Source organism: Podarcis raffonei, chromosome 11 (assembly GCF_027172205.1).
Source record: "Podarcis raffonei isolate rPodRaf1 chromosome 11, rPodRaf1.pri, whole genome shotgun sequence".
Classification (NCBI taxonomy): Eukaryota; Metazoa; Chordata; class Lepidosauria; order Squamata; family Lacertidae; genus Podarcis; species Podarcis raffonei.
The window spans coordinates 23,661,076-23,682,488 of record NC_070612.1 but is presented as its reverse complement, the minus strand read 5'-3'; positions in this window follow the sequence as shown (position 1 = coordinate 23,682,488).

The window sequence follows — 21,413 nt, the reverse complement described above, 5'->3', positions numbered from 1 at the left end:
CCATACTTGCAGTTGGTCTGGAAGCTGCAGCTGGTGGAAAATGAAGTGGCTAGATTACTTGTGTGAGGAAGCTACCATCAGTATACACCACCCTGTTTGCGAGATTTGCACTGCCTGCCAGCCTGCTACCAAGCCAAGTTCAAGATGTTGATGTTGTCATAGAAGGTCATATACAACTCAGGACCAGGTTACCTGAGAGACCACCTTATACCTGAGATCTGTGGGAGACTTCTCCTGCAAGTTCCAAAGATCTCAGAAGCTTTTAGCCCCTGTTCTGTGGAGGAGCATTCCTGTTGAGAGATGACAGTAGCCTGCCTTTTGCACTTTCCAGAAATAATTTGAAGATCCATAAATGCTGGGCCAATGGGTCTGTGCCTTGAGTGTCTGGCTTTAGTTTTGTTTTAAATGCATCTTCTGGTTTTGTTGTTGTTCTTATTGTGCATCACCTTAAGGCAATTGTATAGAGAATGATATTAATAAATTGTTATTACTAAGAATGATTCTGATTTAGGTATGAATTTTAGGAATCAATTAAAGCACACCCATTCAGTATCTGGGATTCTCCACTTCTGCCATACAGATAAGTGGGAGATCAGAGCAGGCTATACAGGAATGTTGTGGGGGGTTTTGCAGGTCTTAAGTGTTTCTCCACGTGAACTTCACACGTGCTTTTCTATTTCTGTCTGTGGGATCAGATCAGCCCATCCATGCTTACTTTCTAAGTTGCCAATTGCATTTGACTCCAGCAAGTGAGAGTCAAGGTGATCGTGGCAGGAGTGATGTTTGAATAGCTGGAGTTGCTCTTCCTATACAGAAAGAATTTCCGTGAATGGATGGGACTTTGGCAGGAAACAAGCACTGGTGAATGATGACATTCCATGAAACCACAACTTATTTACTCTTCTGGCGTTGCCTGTTTATATGCAGCTCACTGGGCATTCATTATTAACAAACTCTGAGAGAGAGAGAGATCAAGGATCCCATTTGTGACTGCTGGAATTCCATATGACAGCCATTAATCTTTTGTGTACACTTGCCACTTCCTAATATAAGCTTGACGGCAATTAAATATGCATCTCTTTTCATGACTGAGAGTTCAACCAGTGTTTTAAAAAGGTAGATATTATCTTGGCCTGATTTACTTCAGAGTAGACCCATTTGATTCAAGGATGCTACTTTTAGATATGTGATGGGGGGGCTTATAACATGAAATGGTGGCATTCCTGTGGTATGTCAGTGTTAAGGTTCCTAACACAATACACATCTTCATCAAAACGGTTCACATACAAAGCTGAATATCTTTCTGATTAGCCTTATGTTTGCTGTGGGATCGTTCACACTAAGTGCCACCAGACTGTATTGATAGGTTAAGATGTACAGCTATTATAACCATTCTTTGAAAGCCTAGGGCTTTCTTGGAAGAGATGTTAACCCAACATGTCTGTAATTACATTAATTTTCCTAGGATCCTTAAAAAAGGGTGTGTGTGTGGTAATGGCAGCTTTCAGGTTCTAACTTAGAGACAAACTGAATATTGTATTTAAAAGATCAGCAGCTTCACATGTGAGCACTTTCAGGTATCTCAGGTGAGCACCAATTGGGCCCAGTGTTGTGCAAATTGCCAATATGGGCCCAGTGATTTGTTCATTTCTAATTTGTCAATGTGGGCTGGCATGTTGTCACTTGTCACCACTATTTGCCACAGTTCCTCAGACTCCCTGAGAAAGTTAGTTTGGATACAGGGTTTTGCAAAGAATACATTCTGCTTTTCCAAAATCTCCTTTCCCTCTTTTAGCACACCCCTGACATCCATGCTGTCCAAAGGTCCAAGAGACTTCCTGCCCCATTTCCTGCTTCAGATATATCTAAATCATATTTTATTGTTGGTTTTAATGTTTTTACGCTCCTCAAATTCATCTTCACATTCCTGTGTTGAAAGACTCTTAGGCCGTATACACACCATACATTTAAAACACCTCCCCTGAACCTGGTAACTGGAGTTTACCCCCCACAGAGCTACAATTTCCAGCACCTCTAACAAACCACACTTGCCAGGATTCTTGCTGGGCTGTGTGCTTTAAATGTAAGACATGTAAGCAGCCTTAGTCTCATTCAGGAGTACAATGAAACAAGACCAAGCAGGATATGAACATTAGTGTGTTCCTTCTGAATTCTCATGTAATGTGAAAGTTGTTGAGTGCAATCTAGGTAAGAACATCAGGCTCACACAGTCCAAGGAAATAAGTGACCTTCAATTGCTTATTATTCTACCCTACCCTGAAGGCTTCAAGTGGGTTAGAATATAAAACCAGAAGCATAAAAGAGTAAGTACATTTATAGCAAACTGCAGCTTTGACCAAACTGCGGGAGGTAGTGGAGGACAGAGGTTCCTGGCGTGCTCTGGTCCATGGGGTCACGAAGAGTCGGACACGACTAAACGACTAAACAACAACAACAAACATTTATAGCAATGCTAAACTAGGCAGTTAGTCCCTTTTGAGTCAAATGGGAGTTAAGTGTACCTCTTATTCCCTCTCAATTCTGCATCAAGATTGCTTTGAATTATCCCTGCACTGGAAATGGCAATACTGGGTGCACAATACATATTTCCTTGCAGAGATTGCATAATGTTACTGGCAGAGCCTATCTGCAACTGAGGTCATTTCCTCCTATCCATTCTTCTGGTTTGTTTTGAAGGGCTCATTGTGCTACTTTGAGTTAGTTCAATTCACATAATTCTTTTTTGTTTGTTTGTTTTGGATTAGCTCAGAAAGGGTATTGTGCATGCAGATTTGCATGTATGCACATGTGAGAGCTAGAATAGGAGCCAGGTATGACACTAGCTAGGGCAATTTCAGACAAGTGCTGCAGAAGATTCTTCTTCTATGGCCCAGCCTTACCCAATCTGGTGCTCTCCTGATGTTTGGGATAGGAATGGTGTGAGCTACAGTCCAAAACCTCCCATTAGGTGTGAGGATCCCACAGGGTCCTCGCCGTGGGAGCACATTCACCCGGTGCTATACCAGCTGCACTGGCTCCCAGTGGAGTACAGAATCAGGTTTAAGGTGCTGGTTTTAACTTTTAAAGCCCTATACAGCCTAGGCCCCTCATACCTATGGGACCGCCTCTCCTAGCATGCCCCACGGAGGACCTTAAGGTCTGCAGATAATAACACCCTGAAGATCCCAGGCCCCAGGGAGATTAGACTGGCCTCAACCAGAGCCAGGGCCTTTTCAGCCGTGGCCCCAGCCTGGTGGAACCCTCTCTCACAAGAGACCAGGGCCCTGTGGGATTTGACATCTTTCCGCAGGGCCTGCAAGATGGAACTATTCCGCCAGGCCTTTGGTGGGGGTCAGGCCAATTCTTTTCTTTCTGTATAAGAACAAGCATTAAAGAGGCCTCCTAGCCCACTCACAGTTCCTTTATAAGACCAGTGGTAACAGTTGGCCCTAGAGAATATTAACCACTCTCAATTTTACCCTGTGGACTGCCATCTGTCCAGATTTTAATTTGCTCTGAACTAATTTTAAGATGTATTTTAATTGATTGATTGATTGATTGATTGATTGATTGATTGCCTGCTTTATGTTTCTTATGGTCTTTGTATACTGTGTTAGTTTGATGAGGTTAGCCACCCTGAGCCCAGCTCCAGCCGGGGAGGGCTGGGTATAAATTAAAATTTATTATTATTATTACCGGTAATTACCCAACAAAACATCAGAAGAGCTCAGGTGGATCAGAGCAAGCATCTGCCTACACCAGCTCAAGAGCTGGTGGTATATAGGGCCTATTGGGGGGGGCTGTTGGAAGTATGAGGAGGGGTGAGGATTCTGGGGATCCCTGGCCACCCTGGAGGCCTCTAGTTGTATAAGTGCAGATCTTCCTCTCTGCCAGTGGAGCAACACTTGCGCCCCCTTTGCCTGGCTTTAGGATTGCTCTATTTTCAAGCCAGGTTCACCCAAACTGAGCAACTGTTCCGCCCTGAAAGTATTGCATAATCTGCGCTCCAAATTCTCTTCATAATGAGCTTTTAGAAGATATTTATAAGTAGGCTGTCAGCTTAACAGGATGTACCAAATCCCGTAGCTTCAAAAGCCATTCTTTTTTTTGAGGGGCTTCTTAGGGCTTTCCGATCCCTGCCAAATGTTAATCATGCAGCTGCCAACACACTTATTATTATTGCACGGCATATCTTTGATGTTATGTTGAGGGTGAGCTCCAGGTTCAAGAGGTAAAATTAGAGCACCCTTTCAGCAGTGGGATTATCCCACAATCCAGGGATGGGTGGCTGACCTGTAGCCTACCAGATGTTGTTGACTACAGCCAGCATGCAGTTGGAGATGGTGGGAATTTGTAGTCCAACAACTTATGGAGGACCACAGGTTCTCCATGAAATTCTGCTTGTGGTGATGGAGGATCTAAGCCTTTGTTCCTTGTCTATATCCATTGTGTCAGAGTGTGACACAAAGACCTTGAAGGAATTCTTCTTACAAGCAGGATTTTGTTGCTTCAGCAAATGGTGTAAATGGTCCAGCTGGTAACCTGCCTGCCTTTGGTATTTGTTTGAGTAACTCACATGACATGCCAGCCACTATATTAGAGCAATATATCCTTAAGATGTCATTCGGTAGCGTCCAGATATAATGGCTGTTGAGTGCGCAATATACATTTCTGACACATGTTGAGGTACCGTTTGCGCTAAGCGTGTTTTCATCCTTCGGTAAGGTCACATCTAAAGGAGGTGGGGGGGTGAAATCAGTCTCCTGAGCAGTTGAGATGAAGTCAGCATATTATCAGCACACCAGCCGCTGTACGTGACAAGGCTGGTGTCGGAGGGAAATACAGAAGCCAAAAATAGTCTGGAAAACATGAGATATAACTTTAAAGGGACAGAATCCAACAATCTGAAGCCAAAATGGGTTTTGTTTCCCCTGATGTATAACTGCCTTATGTGGAACACCCTTCAGCTTCTAAAATTTATCTGATCCTAATGAATTCATAATTAGTAATTGCTTTCCTCTTGCCTCTTAAAAAAAAAAGGACCTGTTTCTGATCAGATCTGTAAGCCTGCTTGCCTGCCTGCTCTCAGAAGGATGGGGATGGGTTTCTTGGGTTGGGGGAGAAACCTAAATCATATTTTCTGGTGGAAATATACAAACTGAAACATAGCCATCCTTTGAAAATTCCCAAATTCCCCGAATTTTGCAAAAAATCCCTGAATTTTGCAATGCAGTTCTGCAACCAAGAAATGTGTACAAAAATGCATATACTAAGATAAAAATGTATATGTCAGTGAAAAGAATTACACAAGTTTGTTGTATTAGGGAGCACTGCTTGGCAAAAATGTGTATGTTAGGCAAAATTAACATACTATTTAAAAATAGTATGAGGATGAACTTTTATGAGGACTTACTTTTTTTAAAAAAATGGAAATGTAGAGAACTGGATTTCAGATAGTAAAAAAATGAAAAAGCAAAGCTGACATATTTGCCCCTCTGTATTTGCGGACAGGGGCTATGGTTACTCATTGTAGAAGAAGAAGAAGAGAAGAGTTTGGATTTGATATCCCGCCTTTCACTCCCCTTCAGGAGTCTCAAAGCGGCTAACAATCTCCTTTCCCTTCCTCCCCCACAACAAACACTCTGTGAGGTGAGTGGGACTGAGAGACTTCAAAGAAGTGTGACTGGCCCAAGGTCACCCAGCAGCTGCATGTGGAGGAGTGGAGACACGAACCCGGTTCCCCAGGTTACGAGCCTACCGCTCTTAACCACTACACCACACTGGCTCTCATTGTAACAGGTAGCAAAGAGTTTTTGTTTTAATGTATCTATAATATGTGGCTTTTTGCTTTGTTGTTGTTTAGTATGTTGCTTTGAGTTGCATTTGGCAAGAAGAAACAACAACAACATAATAATAAATGAACAAGTTTCCCAATGGAGAGATTCAGAAAGTAGAGTCCCTCACTTTTGGGCTTTTTGGTTTGTTCATAAATGATCTAGGGTTTTTCGCTGGAGATGCCAGGGACTGATTCTGCGACCTTCTCGCAGTGCATATGCCAAGGGCTGTTCTTCCAACGTGGCAGGGAAAGTAAGTTAAATGCTGCTTCTCTTCTGTTTTTGATGCTTATGTGTAAGGGACAAAATGGAAATTTAGCCTTTGTCTCGAGCTCCCATATCTCACCATGTGGGAGAGATATGTGAGTTGCCACATATCTTGAGTGGAGTGAAGTGAAGCTTGAGAAGAGAAAGTGCAAAGAGGAAGCACTTCCTTCCCACTCTTTTTTTTTAAAGAAATATTTATTGAAGTTTTACAAAAACATAAATACAAAAACACATAATAAAAGAAAAAAGAAAAATAAAGATACAACATACAAAAGCAAATAAAAAATAAGAAAAATTAAAAAGAATTCCATTTTTCATAACTTAAAACTCATTTGCTTGTTTCTTTGACCTCCTCGCACCTCCCCTTCTTGTATTCCCATTTAAATAATCAAATCAGCAAATCCTTACCCTCTTTCATTTATCTTAACTCTATATCTTAACATTTTATAACTCTATATTTTCATCCATTTTTAATTCATTTTTGCATATTCTTATTAACTTTGTTGCTAATACCACTTATTTCCAATCCAACATCATTTTAACATTCATTAATTTTACAATGTTTCTGCAAATAATCTTTAAATTTCTTCCAATCTTCTTCCACCAACTCTTCTCCCAGGTCTCGGATTCTGCCAGTCATTTCCGCCAATTCCATAAAGTCCATCACTTTCATCCGCCACTCTTCCAGGGTGGGTAGATCTTGTGTCTTCCAATACTTTGCAATAAGTATTCTTGCTGCTGTTGTTGCATACATAAAAAACGTTCTATCCTTCTTTGGCACGAATTGGCCGACTATGCCCAGAAGAAAGGCCTCTGGCTTCTTCAGAAAGGTATATTTAAATACCTTTTTCAATTCATTATAGATCATCTCCCAGAAAGCCTTAATCTTTGGGCACGTCCACCAAAGGTGAAAGAATGTACCTTCATTCTCTTTACATTTCCAACATTTGTTATCGGGCAGATGATATATTTTTGCAAGCTTGACTGGTGTCATGTACCACCTGTATATCATTTTCATAATATTCTCTCTCAAGGCATTACATGCCGTAAATTTCATACCGGTGGTCCACAACTGTTCCCAGTCAGCAAACATAATGTTATGACCAATGTCTTGTGCCCATTTAATCATAGCAGATTAAACCGTTTCATCCTGCGTATTCCATTTTAACAGCAAGTTATACATTCTTGAAAGTATCTTAGTTTTGGGATCTAACAGTTCTGTTTCCAATTTTGATTTTTCCACCTGGAAGCCACTTCCTTCCCCCTCGTCCCATGTAGCAGCCTAAGAATCTGCCTCTTCTTCACCATTTATTACAACCAATATACCTAACAATGCAGCTTGGTCTACACATGCAGCACAATAAGGTGCTTCTGAGGTGGCAAATGATGGGATCTTTCACTTCAGACTGCAGGCCTTATAAGGATAAATGTCACTGTTTGGCCCAAGCACTGTTAGGCCCAAGCAGAAGGCAAGGCTAGAAGCAGAGTGAGAAAGCAACTAAAAGAGTGAAGACCTGTTGTATATATAGTTCTATTTCTTGTTTAGCTCCTCTGACCCGCTCATCATTTGGCAGAGAACATTACAGGCTCCGGCTCTTATTTGTGAATGTTTCCCTTTTTAAAAACAGCAATACCAATATCACATACCCATGAACTGCAAAGAAAAAAAGGGACATCCCATTTTTTCTTGCAGGTGGACAGTGGCCAAAATGGCCACCACAAACTCACATTATTTTGGACACTGTGCCCAAAAAGCGTTTTTTTTTGGGGGGGTGATCTCATGTGAGTCACATGTGGGAGTGTGGACCTGGAATAAGGCTTCCTGGATTTGGGTCATGTCATGTTGGAAGGTATTATCTCAGTCGGCAAGTCCAGTGGTGCCTCGCAAGACGAAATTAATTCGTTCCGCGAATTTTTTCGTCTAGCGAATTTTTCACCTTGCGAAGCACGAAATCCCATAGGAATGCATTGAAAATCAATTAATGCGTTCCTATGGTCAAAAAAAGTCCAAACAAAGCCAAATTTGGTACAACAAGAGTTTATTAAGTGCTCTTTAAAGTCACACATACTGTAAAGAGCATTTCAAAATTCAAACCCAGAAATTTTTTAAAAAAACAGCAGAGTGGCCCAATGGTCACAGAAAATCATAAAAAGGCAGGGGGTGGGAAACAAGCTTCCAGATTCTTGCAAACCCCTCCCCAACTGTTCCCCCAGCCACCCAGCACACAGAAATTCAAATCCAGAATTTTTTTAAAAAAACAGCAGAGTGCCCCAATGGTCACAAAAAATCATAAAAATGCAGGAAAAAAACAGAAGCTTCCAGATTCTTGCAAACCCCTCCCCAACACCAAGTCCTTGAATTCCAAACACCCCAACCCAAAATTCAAAACCCCCCAAAAAAGTTTTAAAAGCTTAACTTACCAAATGGCTGCAAAAGAAGTTTTGGAAAAGCTTCAAAAATCACCAAAGTCTTTAAAAACCTCAAAAAAGGCTACTATGTACACTGCGTTCTATGAGTTGCTCCTTGAAGTCAAGTCGCAACTGTATTAACGGTGTTAAGAAAAAGGAAACGTTTTCGTCTTGCGAAGCAAGCCCATAGGGAAATTCGTCTTGCGAAGCAGCTCAAAAAACGGAAAACCCTTTCGTCTAGCGAGTTTTCCATCTTGCGAGGCATTCGTCTTGCGGGGCACCACTGTACATAGCCACCTTCATCTATTGGTGTTTTGTGGGTTTTTTTACTTCCAGTGAGTTCTTTAAATGGAATAAATATGCAAAAAAAGAGGGTTTATCTCACCTGTAGACTAATGTAGTGCAGTCCACTCTACCACCTCATCCATTCTGCTGCTTGTGAAGATTAGGCCTGTGATGGATGGGCTGCGGTGGGGAGACTCCTAAATATCTGTTTATTGCAAAGACCCCTTTGAGGCTACAATTCAACAGAACACAGAGACACATTGTACTCCTGAGGTTGATGAATGATGGACCTCTGCACAAAGGGCTGGCTAAAGACATATTGCTACCTGAGGTGGAGCAGCAAATGGGTCATGCCCCGCTCTCCCCAAAATCAAGGTGTATAGCACCCTAGGGCCAAGCAAGTTATTTTGTCACTTGAGGCAGAATATCTTGTAAGAGCCTCTCCCCTTCTCTGGCAGGAAAATACAAGAACAATTAATCAAATAACTGTTTGCAGACCTTTCATGGCATTCCAAATCAGCTGCCTGAGGCTGTCATCTCATTCCGCCTAATAGCAGGGCTGGCCCTGTTCATGTGTCAGAGCTGAAGGGCAGGTTTTCCGCTGCTGGTTTGCAGGACCACTGTAAAAGGGAGAGGGTGGAAAGTAGGCTTCAGCCATACATCCATGCAAACATACAACTGAACAACAAGTGTATCACCCTGCACTTGTTACCTGGTTATGCTACACAGAATGTGTTAATCTGAACTCAGTTCCGTAAAGATGGAAATAGTTTACAAGGACACCATGAGAATAATGGGAGACATAGATTGCATACCTTCCAACTTTTCCTATCCCAAATCCAGGACATGTCACCACCCAGGCCTCCTTCCCCTGCCACCACCTGCTAACTTACCTTCGCCAGTTCTTCTCTCCTCCGCAGCTGCATCGAGGCATCTACTGCCGCAGCAGGTCCTCTGCTGCCGTGGCAAGGCCTCCACCACCATTAGGCCTCCACCACTTCCACTGCTGCCTTGACAAGACTGAGACCTCTGCTGCCACAGTGAGGGCTCCTCCACCACAAGGCCACCAACGTACTTCTAGAAGCTGGTGCTATGCTTCTGGAAATGCACTTCCAGAAGTGCAGCCCGGCTTTCTGGCGTATGTCAGTGGCTATGGAGGGCCATGATGGGCCTCAATGGAGGCCTCGTGGTGGAAGGGGCCCCACGGCAGAGGCAGCAAAGGAGGAAACAGAACATCCAGGATTGATATCAAGAGCCAGGGCAGCTTCTGTCAATCCAGGATGTCCTGCTCAAAGTGGGATGATTAGCAGGTATGAGAATGGCTGCCCCAAGTTTGCCACCCACCAAGATGTGGGGTGTGTGTGTCAATTTCAGGGATTCCTATTCAGGGGAGGGGTTTTTTTTAATGCAATGGGGACAGGCTTCTTAGTGATTTTTCTTTTTTTTTAATGTTTGCGTGGCTTTAAAATAAAATAAAGCTGCTTGCAAAGCCCAGTTAAAATATGTTTCCCCCACACACACACAATGACCCAAAAAGAAAATGTATTTGGGAAAGGAGAGCATGGCAGTGGTGAGAAGTAGACCAGTCCTAGAGGGTATTTGGTTCACCCATGAATTGAACACCTCTTTACCCAGTAATTAAAGAGAAACATCCATTTGAGACGTAAGGGTTCTTTAATCACATTCTCACACAGAGAGAAAGAGAGAAATGTGCATCTTTTAGCTCTGCAAATTCAGCAGCTCGCGCAGCATATGCAAAGCTTTTATTATCCAGCCTACATAGTAAAAACAATATTCTCAACAGCAGATGGAATGAAATAAAAATGCCACAGTGCAAATGGTCCCCGCGGGGTGGGGGAGGCATTGATTCACTCCTGGACCTCATACAAAAGCCATTCTGCATCTTGTAGAATAGGCTGTTGCAACACCAAGGCTTTGTTTTCTTCCCCGGCTTCCTCCCGTCTATGTACACACAAATAATTCACGGCTAAAATAGGCTCTCTGAGGCTTCCTCATCCTGAACTTAGCCATTAGCTTTCTACTCCTTGCATTCATAAATAGCCTGAGAGTTTTCATGGCTCGGGAGGTCGGCACGTTTCACACCATTGTTCTTTATGGAGTTACGTGAAGGTTATTTCATTGCGGCGGGCGGGAGGGGCAGGTTTTAAGTCTTTCTCAGCATTGAAGGACTATCTCTGTGACTACAATAGCTACAAGGTGATCTAGGCTGACCTTGGCAAGTGTTCGAGTTGCAAATCAGTCTTGGCAATTGGTCTAAATTCTCCCTAGCATTATTATGCAACTTGACATGAATTCTCAAGTAGTGAGTGGAGTCAGGGCCAGATAATAATACCTCTTAAGAATGGCAAGGTATTATTGATAATATGGACCAAATGATACTGTATTGACTCAAGTCTAATGCACCATCGAATCTAATGCGCACCTCAATTTTCAGAACCTTGAAACCAAAAAAAGTATTTGCTGGCAAATGTTAATGTGCCATTGAAACTAATGGGCAGCTTAATTTTCACAACGTAATTTGACTAAAAAGGGTGAGCATTAGATTCAAGTAAATACGGTACATTTTACAGAGAGATTATTGTTGTAAGCATACCTTCCAACATTTCTCCAATGAAAATAGGAATGTCCCATTCCATAACGTTAATGTTACTATTTATAGCCCACCCATCTTACTGGGTTTCCCCAGCCACTCTGGGTAGCTTCCAACATATATAAAAACAAAAATGAACATTAAACATTAAAAAAAGAGCCTTCCCTATACAGGATTGCCTTCAGACATCTCGGGGGTCAGATAACTCCATACCCTCCAACATATCTCCAATGAAAATAGGGACATCCTAAGAAAATGTGGGGTATTCTGGGATCAAATCACAAACTGGGACGGCGTCTATAAATCAGGGACATCCCTGGAAAATAGGGACACTTGGAGGGTCTGTTGTAAAGTTATAAATCTTGACACTGGCAGCACTGGACAGGGCTTGGGTAGGGCAGGACAGTGATTAGGTTGATGGGAATATTGGGACACCAGTAAGACCAGCAGCAGCAGCCCAACACTTTTGCTGGTGCATTTGCTTGGCCCCAACCTTGTCACAGTACTGCTCCTTAAGAATTCAAGCCTAGTGCATCACTGTTCCCTTTACGCCACCGCTTTGAAGAGGATGAGAGGAAGAAAGCAGGTTTTCTTTACCGCATCGCCCTCCTGCAAGTCTAATCAAATCGGTGCACTTTTCTGTTTGCCTCAAGTTGTGGGTTTCTGAGAAACTGCAACCTTAAGCTGCAAAGTACAAACTTTATTAGCGTTCCTCATCTCTAGGCTGCCAAATGGGCCAGGAATGATACATTTGCGGCATATACACCCAGCTCACCATTCTAAATTGCTATATTTATAGTCTCTTCCTGTGAGTCAGTTATTTCCTATGCCTTCTGCATTATTCTTGTAATATGATGTGCTACGGATTCCTGCGTGGGCTTTAAATGGGTATGAGGGATATTCATAGGTATTGAGACTTTCTGCATTAGCTTTCTAGCCCTAGGGCAGGGAACCTGTCTCAGGCTCAGGACCACATCCCCTCATGGGCAAACTCCCAGGGGCACGTACCCGTGGTGAGTGTGGTCACACGCAAATACCCCTCTCTCTAGCCTCTTTCCAGGCAAGCAAGAAGAGGTGCCATCACAGTTCAGGGACACCTTCCAGCCAGGCAGGATATCTAGAGAAAGGCACAAAGTAGGGCCAGTGAGGGACATGGCCAGGGAAGAGTCCTGAGGATGAGACAGAGAGGTCTGGAGGCTACAGTCAGTGTTCAGGCCTGAAGCTTCCCATTTCTGTTCTAGACCAAGTCAACATCTCCTCACCCTCATTCCATTACTCCATCTGCTTTGAATTTGCTCATTGCTATTAACTTCCATAATTTATTTCACCCCTGTTCACCCTCCTTCTTCCTCCTTCTGCCTGCAAGGGCTTCTGATATTCTATAGGAACCACTGTTTGTGATCTTCAATCTTCCAGCTCCACCAACCTCTGCCATCCAAATGTCTCCTTCTCCTTTGCTGTCTCGTATGTATGTCTCATACGCGAGTGGTGCTGTGGTCTAAACCACAGAGCCTAGGGCTTGCCGATCAGAAGGTTGGCGGTTCGAATCCCCGCGACAGGGTGAGCTCCCGTTGCTCGGTCCCAGCTCCTGCCCACCTAGCAGTTTGAAAGCATGCAGTGCAAGTAGATAAATAGGTACCGCTCCGGCGGGAAGATAGACGGCATTTCCGTGCACTGCTCTGGTTTGCCAGAAGCGGCTTAGTCATGCTGGCCACATGACCTGGAAGCTGTAAAGTGAGATGAGCACCACAACCCCAGAGTCATCCGTGACTGGACCTAATGGTCAGGGGTCCCTTTACCTTTAGGCTTGAACTACCTCCCAGGATTCCATTCATTTTCTGTGGAGCCTTTGGCTCAACCAGCTAGTTCCCATGCCCTACTGCAGGGGCACAGAACCCTTGCTGGTCCAAGGGCCACACTCCATTCTTGGAAACCTTCCAAGGGCCGCATGCCAATGGTGAGCAAGGTCTGAGGCAAAAGTGGGCAGAGCAACAAATCTTTGAACAGTAGGTGTCCACTTAAGCACATACAACTGAAATAAACACCCATCGCTTCCATGTTTACCCAGCTTCCTCTGTTGTTTCCTCTCTGTTGAAGTTTAGATTGTAAACTCCTCAGGGCAGAGACTTGTCCTATTGCATCCCTGTAAAGCACCATGAACATCAATGTTGCTACGTATAAATGCACATTTCCCCCTCAAAACCCATTTCTTTTCTTCTTTATGCATTTATTGAGCTAGTTGCTTAACCATATTTTGTGCTTCCTACATGGTTATTTTGCCTTTCCCAATCCTCGTGTTTCCCTCATGATGCTGTAACTATTGAACTGTGCACTTTCTACAAAGCCTGACACAAAATAAACGATGTGTGTGTCAGGGACGGGAGGAGATATTAATTCACTAAAACTGTCTACTGAACAGCAGAGGGAAACTAATTTAGTGCTTTGTTTTGCTTTGTTTGGGGACTAGTTGCCAAAAAGGCAATGACGAAGACTGGGGTTTTCTTTAGCCACACTAACTGAGACCGATAGGAGTTATAGTCCAAAATATCTGGAGGGCACCAGGTTGGGAACATCAGCTCTAGGCCATAGGTAATAGACTTTTCTTTAGGTCCATGTCATATGTCAGGGGCAGCTAATATAGTGACTTCAAACTGTTCTCATCACCCCACTGCCCATTGGGACTTGCTCTCTGAGACTGATGGGAATTGCAGTGCAACCAAATTTGGAGTGCATCACATCAGCTACCTCAGCCATCAGTAATAGACTGCTTTTGCACTGGCTTCCATCCCTGACTCTGCCTTAACTTTTGGGTTGCATCAACAAAATCTGTTTAGGTATGAATTCTTAAGAGATGTGAGTGGTGAGTGGGCATGCTCAAACATATGTGCGTGGAGAGCATTTCCCTTCTTGGTGTATTTTCAGGATATTGCTTCTGAAGGGTGATTTGAGGATTCTTATGAAAATAAAAGGCCTGAAAATAGAAATAACCTTTTATCTGATGGGATTAAAAAAGGCTTCATGTTATGTTAAAATGCGACTCTAAGTGTTCCTGCGCACAAGCCCAGAAACCTCAATTTATGTGGTTGATATTACTATGACGTGGGTTTGCAGGGGGAGGCTGTATGCCTGAGCCCCCCCCCTTCTAATTCCTGGATTCAGCAGGATTCCGATGTTGTAATAGCCATGCCAGCCTAGTGATGACTCACTAAAGATGGGTTGTTAAGGGACCTCAACTGTTAGTTAGAAAGTGGAGGGTTGAGTGATATGAGCTAGAAACTGCATGCAGGTTGGAAAGGCAGAGAGAGAGAGAGCCATGGCTGATTTCTGCTGGAATCCAAGACTGCAGCTATGCGTGAAAGAAGACTCTCTTGCAGTGTTAATGCTGTGAACCCTTCCATCGTAGGCTCAGGTTGTATATATGTGTAAATAAACCATATCTCATACAGACACCACAGTCTCTGTTATGCCTCAATCCCAAAGGAAACACAAACCCTGGGATTCCTAGAATCCCTGGAATCTCAGAGATTGGGGTGGCATGCAACAATGTACACAGATCGAGGGAGGTAACCTTTTCTCAGGCCATGAACTGTGGCTTTTGGATTCGCTCACATGCATGTCTTCTAGCATCTAGGCTATAGACCTTTGATTTTATATATTCTTCATCTCTCTTCCCTTCCTTGGCTTATTTCTGTCTCTCTGGAAAAGTTCATTCAAGATTATTATAAATCATACTGGGGTTCCTGTTATCTTGGACCCTGTTCCTTGTTTTTTGTAATGCCCTTGGGTGTCAAGGATGCCATCCTGGATCTTTGCCGAGTCCTGTAACCAAATCTGCCATCCCAAAGGTTTTCTTCCACTGTGAAATATTGAATTCAGAGTTTCTTTAGCATTCCTCTGTGCATGCAGTTTTGAGCTTAGCTCACAATTGTGAAGTGCCATGGGCAGTGTAACATTTTTCTAGCACCCTGCAACCCCCACTGGCTCCCTGGTCTGAAAAAGGAATGTGGGAGGAGCTACCTAATACAGGATTCTGTCGGGTACAAGCACCCAAGTAAGCTGCTGGGTACAGGCAAGTGGTGCAATTTTTTGTAGAATGGAAACCCACAAAAACCCCTTGTCCACCTCAAAAGTACAAAGTGCAAAGACAAAACCCTTGCATGCCATCCATTAACATTTCACCCACATTATCTCTCCCCTTTGATAATTTTTGAGTGCAGTTTTTTTCCTCTCATTGATTGAGGGAGATCAGTCAAAAGAAAATATAGGAGAGTTTTTCAGCACAGCACCATCTTCGCCTTGTTTGGATTAGCATGCAGCTTTTGCTATAGCTGTGGAAATTATTTGCTCAAATAAGCAAATGGGAAAGTGTTGGCTTAGTGACAACAATCTATTCTAAATGCTCAATTTCATTATCTACCCAAATGCACTGTCCATTTCATTATTCAATCCCCTATGACCTCAGCAGATGTATTGGGCATGTACTGCTAAGCCATGTTTTCCCATGGAATTGCAATAAAATCCATTAATTTTGTTTATATATATTCATAACATTTTATTTGTTTGTTTTAAACTGCCTAATATTGTTGTGATTTGTGGGGGAGGAATTACATTTGATGATGCCTTCAAATCCCTTTGAGTCCTGGATCCAGCAAGGGTTAACATCTAATGGAGGATTACACTGTTGAAGTAGCCAGGCCAGTTTCTTCATAATAGACCTAAGCATAATCCTTAGCTTGACAAAGGATGTTGCTCCTTCACCTGGCTGGTAGTGAGAAGGACAATAACCAGAGTGGAGTGTGTGAAAGCTGAACTGGAAGCAAGCAGAAGCCAGAGACTGAGAGGCATGCTTGATTTTTGCTTAATTCCAAGGCTGTGACTAAGGAAGAAGCAAGACCTTCTTGGGTGTTAATGCTATGAGGCTCCAATACTTTGGCCACCTCATGAGAAGAGAAGACTCCCTGGAAAAGACCCTGATGTTGGGAAAGATGGAGGGCACAAGGAGAAGGGAATGACAAAAGACAAGATGGTTGGACAGTGTTCTCAATCAACCAGCATGAGTTTGACCAAACTGCAGGAGGCAGTGGAAGACAGGAGTGCCTGGCGTGCTCTGGTCCATGGGGTCACGAAGAGTGGGACACGACTAAACGACTAAACAACAACAACAAAGCAATGCATGCAACATAAAGAAAGAAACAATATAATTTAAACAAATGTGCAACATAAAACCAGGGAAACAGTAGTAAAGAAACACACACAAACAAATAAAAACAGGAATTCAGGGAATTCAAGCAAATAAAAACAGGACCTGATCTTAGGGGTGGGTGAAAGCCTGGGCAAAAAGATGTCTTTAGAAGACATCTGAAGTAACTGATGGTTCGGCTTCATGTATGGCTGAGGGAAGGGGTGTTCTGTATCAGAAGATACATGTTTTCAAGTCACAACCCTATGTATGTACAAGTAGAATTTCCCCAGGTGTTCTAAGTGATCCATCCATGCTTTAAAAATAAATAGGCAGGCAGGCAGTCTGTGTACATACCATATATTTGAAACGTATCTAAAGAACATCCCCCACCCTGCCAAGAATGATAGGAACTGTAGTTTAACCATCCCATGGTAAGTCCATCTATAAATTCCATATGAATGGTGTCTGCTTCCTCAAACTGGAGGGTTTGTGGACCAGCCCCCTGACATCAGTTGGCTAACAGCCAATCACTAGCTTTGTTTTTCTAACAGGTTCAAAAGCCTATGCAAATCTGGGTCCCAGCTAATCAAATGGAGTCTCCTGCAACCCTGCGTCCTGCTGATTCTAATTCTAATTAATGTACAGAAGTCTAGGAAATTGGAAAAGTGATCCAATTTTGGGCTCGGTAGGGGGCTAGGAAATCCGTTTATCTCAATCCAACCTAGAGACCAGAAAGTTTACCTATCTGTGTAACATGCAGGTTCTCATCTACAGAAGCCCACACCATGAGTATGAATTGACTTTTGCATACAGATAAAGCACTTTGATATGGAAGGGATCAATAAGTACCAAGAGTTTTCTTTCTGGTCCTAGCCAAAAAAAGGCAAGTTTTTAATATAGAGCAGTGGTTCCCAAAGTTCAGACCACTGTCACCTTGATTCCATAGACTCATCCCCTACCATATAAGAAGGATTATTCAGAATAGTGGTTTGCACAATCCACAAAGGAAGATGATGACACAATTCAAGTTGCAACACTAACAATTGCAGATTTATTCAAAGGCAAATTAAAATAGCTTCATTTAATTGATTCAACCAGCTTTTCAAAGTCTGATCGTCATTGACATCTCAAGCATTCCCCTAAGTAATCCCGCTTCCCCTGAGTGGGTGGTCCCACCCTCTTTGGGAACCACTGCTATAGAGCATTTGTAGCTCATACAGCATAATTGGGAAAACATTATTATCACACCCATGATGACTCTAGTTTCAGCAAAACATTTACATTTAAGCAAAACATTCAGCAAAACATTGCAATTTCATATATATATATATATATATATATATATATATATATATATATAGTAAAAAAAAAAGTTCTGAACCTGGAAGTCCTCCTCTACTCCAGTCCTAGATGTAGAAGATCACAGTTTTGTGGGAGGTGAAAAGGAATCGCCAACCTCTGCTGCATTTAATGCATGCATGCATTCCATAGAACCAAATTAGCTAGAGAAGTGGCCAGCTGTCCCTTACTTCAAGCAGGGTCTGGGCAGGCATCTCTTGGGGTTGCTCTACATCTGGATTTCCTGCAACGAGTAGGAAACTAGACTAGATGGCATACAAGGTTCGTCCCAGCTCTTTGACTCCATGATTCATTCCTTCATCTACCACTTAACATGTTACCATAGAAACATGAGTACTCTACTGCTCTATTCAGTGGTGAGTTGCAGAGGCAGTGTGGGGGAAGTCGTCCCTACATTTAAGCATTTGTAGATGTATGAATATTGTAGCAAAATGGATACTAGGCATAGGTACTTGCGTCTAAAGATTTCAAGAGAATACATTTCACATGTTTTGGATGATGGTGCACAGGAAGTAGATATGAGGGTGAAAAGCTATGCGGAAGATGTGTGGGCTGAAGGACGCAGCACAGCTTTGTATGATTGGAGATGAGGGGACACCAGAAACAATTCAGAGTCAAGGAGCATTTGTCATATGCAGTGAGAAATGTATGATGAGTGATTACTTAATGAACGGGTTTTGAATGGATTCACATGGCACTGGCTGGTTCCTTCCGTGACATGAGGGCTTTGTGACATCAAATGTATGTAAAAGCTCATGTTTTCCCCCTCAGTTGTTGATTCATTCTCCATTCATTATTTACTAAATGCACTGTGTGGAAGATGAGGCACAAGAGTTGAGAAGTGAATCATATACATTGGTCGGGACTGTGACAAACTAGTAACAGAAAAATAGCCTCCCCTCCCCACCTGCCCACTCCCATCCAAACAGAGTGAAACAGCATATGCCTCAGGAATGGATCTCAAAGATTTGCAGCATTGAACAACTGAAACTAAAGGACACAATGTTCAAAAGAGCAGAACAGAGAAGGCAGGGCCTGGAAAGAGGATGACAGGGACAAAGTTAGCTAAAGAGTTGATGAAATGGGGGCAGGGGAAGCCAAACAGGCCAGGGAGAGGGTCATGGGCAGAGAGCAAAAATGTTTATTCTGACATTTGAGCAGCGGGAGTCAGTACTTTACTCTGAACAGGTAGAAGAGAATCTCAGTCAACTTTCTTCAGTGCCAACTCTCCCATTGCTGCTTACGACGTTTCCCTCACACTGCATCCCTCTTTTACTACTTTAAGTAAAATCCCTGGCTTTATCACACTATAAAAAAATATCCCTGTGAACTTGAAGGAGTGTCTCCACCCTCATCGTTCAGCCCAGACACTGAGGTCCAGCGCTGAGGGCCTTCTGGAAGTTCCCCCATTGTGAGAAGTGAAGTTACAGAGAACCAGACAGAGGGGCTTCTTCTCAGCAGTGGCACCCACTCTGTGGAATGCCCTCTCATCATATGTCAAGGAAAAAAGCAACAATCTGACTTTTAAAAGACACCTGAAGGGAAGTTTTTTATGGTTGGTTTTTACTGCATTTGATATTTTAATTTGGAGGAAGCTGCCCAGAGCAGCTGAGGCAACCAAGTCAGATGGGAGGTATATAAATATGTGGTGGTGGTTGTACCAATATACAGGCTTAGAGATATGAAGGTGTGTTGTGGAAAACACAGTAAAAATGTGTGTATGTACTGTCAGCAGGTGGCGCTGTGGGTAAAACCTCAGCGCCTAGGACTTGCCGATCACATGGTCAGCAGTTCGAATCCCCGCGGCGGGGTGAGCTCCCGTCGTTCGGTCCCAGCTCCTGCCCACCTAGCAGTTCGAAAGCACAATTAAGTGCAAGTAGATAAATAGGTACCGTTTCTAGCGGGAGGGTAAACGGTGTTCCGTGTGGTGCTCTGGTGCCGGTTCGCCGGAGCAGCTTCATCACACTGGCCACGTGACCTGGAAGTGTCTGCGGACAGCGCTGGCTCCCGGCCTCTAGAGTAAGATGAGCGCACAACCCTAGAGTCTGTCAAGACTGGCCCGTACTGTCTCCCAGCACCAGAGCCATCCCATTTTGCTGCTTGAGGGAACCTATGGGTCTCTAGATATTGCTGGACTCTAGTTTCTGTTGATTGCATCCAGCATGGCCAATGGTTACAGAAGATGAAGGTTTGGGTTTAGTTTATTTATATGCTGCTTTTCCACAGTGGATGGTACCCAAGATGACTCACAATACAACATCGTCACCCCTACAAAGGCCCATTCTTATGTGGCCACCCTTCACATCTCCCTCAGGTGAGGCACATAGAAAAGAATCTGTGATGAAGAGTGAAAGGTCCAGGTTCATGTGGGGAGAGGTGGTCCTTGTGGTTTTGGTGTTCCAAGATGCGTAAAGGTCTATAGATTAAAACCAGTGCTTTGGGTTGAGCCTGGAAACCGGTCGGTAGCCAGTATACTATAATTATTATTATTATTATTATTATTATTATTATTATTATTATTATTATTTATTTGTACCCCGCCCATCTGCCTGGGTTTCCCCAGCCACTTGGCGGCTTCCAACAAAGATGAAAAATACACAAAAATGTCACATATTAAAAACTTCCCTGAACAGGGCTGCCTTCAGATGTCTTCTGAATGTCAGGTAGTTGTTTATCGCTTTGACATCTGATGGGAGGGCATTCCACAGGGCAGGCGCCACTACCGAGAAGGCCCTCTGCCTGGTTCCCTGTAACTTGGCCTCTTGCAGTGAGGGAACCGCCAGAAGGCCCTCGGAGCTGGACCTCAGTGTCCGGGCAGAACAATGGGGGAGGAGACGCTCCTTCAGATATACTGGACCGAGGCCGTTTAGGGCTTTAAAGGTCAGCACCAACACTTTGAATTGTGCTCGGAAACGTACTGAGAGCCAATGTAGGTCTTTCAAGACCGGTGTTATATGGTCTCGGTGGCCGCTCCCAGTCACCAGTCTAGCTGCTGCATTCTGGATTAGTTGTAGTTTCCGGGTCACCTTCAAAGGTAGCCCCACGTAGAGCGCATTGCAGTAGTCCAAGCGGGAGATAACCAAAGCATGCACCACTCTGGCGAGACAGTCTGCAGGCAGATAGGGTCTCAGCCTACGTACCAGATGGAGCTGGTAAATGGCTGCCCTGGATACAGATTTGACCTGTGCCTCCATGGACAGCTGTGAGTCCAAAATGACTCCCAGGCTGCGCACCTGGTCCTTCAGGGGCACAGTTACCCCATTCAGGACCAGGGAATCCTCCACACCTGCCCGCCTCCTGTCCCCCAAAAACAGTACTTCTGTCTTGTCAGGATTCAACCTCAATCTGTTAGCCGCCATCCATCCTCCAACCGCCTCCAGACACTCACACAGGACCTTCACCGCCTTCACTGGTTCTGATTTAAAAGAGAGGTAGAGCTGGGTATCATCCGCATACTGATGAACAC